General features: G+C 44.7%; 1 long non-coding RNA gene across 1 annotated transcript; it reads left to right on the top strand.

Moving 5' to 3' along the window:
• Positions 1-1,534: 1,534 nt before the first annotated feature.
• Positions 1,535-3,484, top strand: LOC135919741 (uncharacterized). The gene is made up of 4 exons (XR_010570046.2): positions 1,535-1,748; positions 1,983-2,185; positions 2,249-2,362; positions 2,926-3,484. It is a non-coding gene; the product is annotated as an uncharacterized lncRNA (long non-coding RNA).
• Positions 3,485-5,427: the final 1,943 nt, after the last annotated feature.

Here is a 5,427-nt window from a genome sequence, read left to right on the forward strand (position 1 = left end):
GTCGGTTGCGTCGTTGTCGGCCTATTGCGATCAAATGGTCTCAATGACACAGTGCTGAATAGTCGGCCAATCGTCGTCAGCGTCTTGTCCGTCTCGTATAGACCTTTCTTGTCCACGCTGTGGCAGCAGTGCATTCATGACCACAGAAAACTTCCGGTCATGCATTTTTGACAGTCAAGTTAGCCAAGAAAACAAGTATTTTGCGCATAGCTTACTGTAGGCACATATTCTTGATCTGTTGAGATATGAAGTGCGGCATGTGTTGATCTCAAGTATGGGCTTTTTTTGTTGAAAGGAACAATAATATTAGCTTGTAAAGCATTCCAACTTCACAGAGAAACTGATGCCCGCTGGAGGGTTCTGTAAATTGATAGGCTATTCTACTGTTGTGGTGTTGAACTCTTGTTCCAGAGGGCTTAACAGGAAGTCTTCTGGGAAGCCCGTTTGTAAGCATAAAAAAGTGTCTATAGACCAGTTGTTACCAGGCCTGAAAACAGTACATGATGTCAAGCACGCGCTGCTACCACCAGCAACAGTGGGCCGACGCTGCAAGAAGACTTCATCAGCAACGTATTTTTTTAAGTGTCGCCCAAGTGTAGCGCAGGGCTTCATCGATAAATTTGACAGCCGTCAATGCAAGGCGGTAACTACGTGGTTCACGGTGCAGTTCGGACCAAGCCCTGGCCCTTTTCTGTTTCAAAGTGGAGTTGCAGTCTTACGCACGTTTTCGGCACCGCACCGACTTCGAGCTACCAGTAGAGTTTCAACGCGATACGTGGCACGAGCGTTTGCAACAGCGCGCGTCAAAGAGCTTTTTTTTTTTCCTCGGGGTACTTTCTCCCGATATCTGGCCGCGCGGCCGTGCGCGCGCGTCCCTTCCAAAACGTTTCGCGACTAATCCGCTAGGGCAGGGCGCATGCGCCGTCGCGCCGTGAAAGAGTCGGATTACCACACGGTGCCTCAACGGCTTCTGCGAGTCCCATAAGCGCACCGCTACTGCATCCCGGGGAACCAAGCGATGCGACATGCCTGACAGCGATGAAAGGACAGACATGCGCAAAGAATGCCTGACGCGGAAGTGCCATTAGCCACGACACTGGGCGCGGTTGCGGCAGGTGGCGCCGCAACGCAGTTTCGCGTCGCTCCGCCACGCACTGGAGATCCCGCAAACTTTTGCTGCTGACTGTACATGACCTTGCTAGCAGCCCCATACGACAAAAAAAGGAAAAGCTATAAAGCCACACCACACAGAAAAATAGTGCCACATCCACCGCACATCTTGTATGGCCCCTAAATGGCCGCCACAAAGCCAATGTGCAGCATGCACAGTTTCGGATCTGTCGTTTGAAGAACAACTTTAACCGCAAATAATTCCTTATGTCAAAATGTAAAAAACACGTCTAAACAAAAAAGCTAAATTAAATAATGATTTGACTGCAGCAAATTATTTTAGTCGCATTACAAAACTACTCCGCCATAAACAGCACATGTTTGGCCCAAGCGAAGCCGCCGCTGGAAACAATGAGCACGAGAGACGAGCTTGGCGCGCATGGACGAAAAATGTTGGCGTGCAGTTAGCGCAGTCTGAATTCTTTCCGATGCCGTACCACGCTGCTAGCAGTCGCCCACTGCTTAAACAAGAACCGGCACTTTCGTCGGGATCTGCAGAGAGCAACCAAAAATGCATCCCACAGTACCGCCGTTATGAACGCCCGTCTCCAGCCAGCCGCCGACACACACAAAAAACCGTAGGTGATTAGGATTTTTTCGCTTCTGCTTGCGTGCTACGTTAGCGCTGCGATTGCCACTCAGCAATGTCTACTAGCAACACCTCTGCCATTCAGTCGAAAAGACGGAAGCTGTACCTCGCGCCTGACGCAGAATATATCTGCCTGCTCCTTTCTGTGTCCGTGTTTCACTTCGCGCTAGAAGCCAAAATCATGTTACCGTACCAACTCGCCCAACTGTCTATCCTTTTGCAGAATACAGTATGCCGCGGTCGACGAAATGGCGAGTGAACTTGCGACCGCCCCTCGTGTCACAGCCTGGTGGAAACGCAGCAACTGTTCCTGCAACTCCTACGGTTTCGACCGCGGATTGCCACTCCCGTGAGGCATGCAATTTTTCCAATGAGGACACCCTCGACCTACGTGCTGCAGCTACCCGTGCGACGAGCTGACGACCGGTACGTACGATCTTGTTTCGGAGCCATGTTTTTGTTAGTTATTTTTGTTAACACACTCTGCAGTCAAACAACCTCCACGGCAGCGACAACCTTCCGATTACAGTGATCGGCGCTTTGTGCGCAGATGAATACTTTGCAAGAACTGAACGCCAAAATCGCAATGAAAAATGAGAACGTGTAAGTATACTTTGAATATCACCTTCCAGCTACATCCCCTGTCTTCCAGCATATTTTGGCCTTTCCCAATGTTCAGTTTATCCTAAACATTATTTTCTATCTGAGGTGTCCTTGCTAATTTCTGACAACGCAATAAAGCACGCATAGAATCAACCTTGGCGTCACAGGGATTTTAGCAGTGATGGTTTTGTTTCCGTGCACACGTCTAGCGAAGAGATGTATCGACACCAAACTAATCATTCCTTGATGAGAGTGTCAGACATTTTTGCTGAAAGCACTCGGTGCACGGGCACGTTCGCGCTCGCTGCCTCGCGCAAGTTCATCACCTGACCAAAGCTTCGACTCGAAACTGGCTTCAAAGTCAGCTCCTTAAGGGCTAGAAGTAATATGTTTACCTTGCGTCCTTTGGTGCACGCAAAGACGTCCTTCTGCGTCATGTATGATTCCAGTGATGAAGAGAGCAGCTAGTCTAGCATTCCCGATGTTCCCACGTTGAATTCTATATTTTTTTTTCCAAGGTTAACGTTCTTTTTACTAAATGCATCTCTTCTACCCGTTTGCAGCACGGCTACCATCGCGTTCTTCGCCGAAATAGTTTCACGGAATGCTATTCTGCGACACCTGAGGCTGCCTTCGACGGACTCCCAATACTGCTCGTTAGCCACGATCCCAGTGGCCCACCAGCCGCACACCGACGCCGCAAAATGCATGGAGCCGCGGCTCACCGCTCTGCGCAAGCCGAACTCGGCGCTCCTCCATCTTTGCATTCACTTGCGGTGCTTCGGGGAAGCTGAGTGCTGCGCTTTCTTCGGCGCTCTCGCAGACGACACCCGGAACTTGGTCAGTCTATTCCATGATGCCCGTCGGCAGTGTTTCCAAAGTCCGCAGAACGATCAGACAGAGCGGCCTGTTTGATAGGGTTATCCCCTTACAAAAATTTTTAATGTGTTTTTTTAGAAAGTCTTTTGAACTTTCTCTATAGAACTCTATTGTGTTTATTTTGATTGCCTATAGAATTTTCTTATAGAGTTTCAAAAGTTATTTGGCCACCGCATTCTTATAGGAACTCTGAAGACACATTTCTATAGAACATTTCTATCGAGTTGCTTTAGAGATGCTAAAGACAAATTTCTATAGAACATTCCTACGTAGTTCCTTTAGAGATCCTAAAGACAAATTTCTATAGAACATTCCTACGTAGTTCCTTTAGAGATCCTAAAGACAAATTTCTATAGAACATTCCTACGTAGTTCCTTTAGAGATCCTAAAGACAAATTTCTATAGAACATTCCTACGTAGTTCCTTTAGAGATCTTATATACAAATTTCTATAGAACATTCCTACGTAGTTCCTTTAGAGATCCTAAAGACAGATTTCTATAGAACATTCCTACGTAGTTTATTTTGAGATCCTAAAGACAAATTTCTATAGAACATTCCTACATAGTTTCTTTAGAGATCCTAAAGACAAATTTCTATAGAACATTCCTACGTAGTTCCTTTAGAGATCCTAAAGACAAATTTCTATAGAACATTCCTACGTAGTTCCTTTTGAGATCCTAAAGACAAATTTCTATAGCATTCCTTTAATTTTGCTAAAAGCAAATTTTAATGGAAAATTCTATGCAGTTGCTTTGAAGACCCTATAAGGCAAATGTCTATAGAACCTATGTCTATAAGTATATTGCTCACTCTTTACCAAAGTTCTAGAGAATTGCACTGTAGCGTTTAGAGACCACAGTATATGAGCGCAAAAAAATTGGCACCACAACGAAGTGACTTGATTTAAACATTTATTGCACTGAAAGACTAGACCATATTGCACAAGACATGTCTTCTGCAGCAAATTAGGATGCACAAACATGCACACATAAACTGTAGCTGCCAATGCGCACCTCAGGTCAAGCTGGTGGTACTAGTGGTAAGAAAGAAATAACATTGCAAGACTCGACTAGAGTTGACACCTGAGAAAAAGAAGCTTGACGAAGACAAAAAAAGTTTAAAAAGCTTGTATTTTGTTAAAAGAAAATAAATTGAGATCAGACAACATTCCAAAATTAGGGTGGGAATAGAAACCAGACTAACGCGCGCAATGCCTAAGCAAAAACTTTGAAGTAATAGTCTTGTGGAAACCTGCAAGGTGGAGAGAAGTAAGTAATAAAGGGAAAATCAGACGTCCGCCTGTTCGTAGCAGTTGCTACAAGGGAAACCCATATGGGTTCAACGAAAGAAAAGCCTCGCAGTTGAAGAAAAATTTGTCCTGGTCCGGGACTTGAACCCGGGTCCACGGAAAGGTGGTGGTCCCGGGCTCGAGTCCCGGACCAGGACGAATTTTTCTTCAACTGCGAGGCTTTTCTTTCGTTCAACCCGTATGGGTTTCCTTTGTAGCAATTGCTATGAAGGAGTGAATTTTCCCTTTATTGCAAAAACTTTGCCAACCTTAGTATGGCATCAGATGCAACTAATAGAATAGTTATCTAGTTTTTTATTGAAGAGTTAAAGGTCGTAAACAATACAACTTCGTTTCTTGAAATTTTGACATTTCTTTTATTTGTATAAGTGTATTGCCTAATAAAATATGATTATGTTACTGCGCTGTCTGGATGTTTTTTCTTCCGTGTTTGAATGACATGTCTAGTTTGAAGTAACAATATTCCTTCCGGGAGGCCTGTAAGGTATGCATAATAAATAAATAAATAAATAAACAAACAAACAAACAAACAAACAAAACAAATTTTGCCTTAGCATTTCAGTTTACACCACCAGCCTGACCTGTACGGAGCGCTTCAGCTGCTGCTCTGACGCGAGCTACTTTACTTCCCGCGAAAGCAGCGACGACAGGCTACTTTTCAGCCTCATAGGGTCCGCCTGGAACTCTGCAACGGTGAAGCCTGCAAAATACAATTGAAATTATTTTTAAGAATATGCAATGAACATTCAGCACAAACATGCCATAAATATTTATATGTATATAGTTGTGGCACTATGCTAAGTTTCCTTTCAGTATTTCAGGAAATATTATGTACAAATTGTAACAATAAAGCAGCAGACCTCCCTGCCCACTCT

This window comes from Dermacentor albipictus, chromosome 7 (assembly GCF_038994185.2).
Source record: "Dermacentor albipictus isolate Rhodes 1998 colony chromosome 7, USDA_Dalb.pri_finalv2, whole genome shotgun sequence".
In the NCBI taxonomy this organism is placed as follows: Eukaryota; Metazoa; Arthropoda; class Arachnida; order Ixodida; family Ixodidae; genus Dermacentor; species Dermacentor albipictus.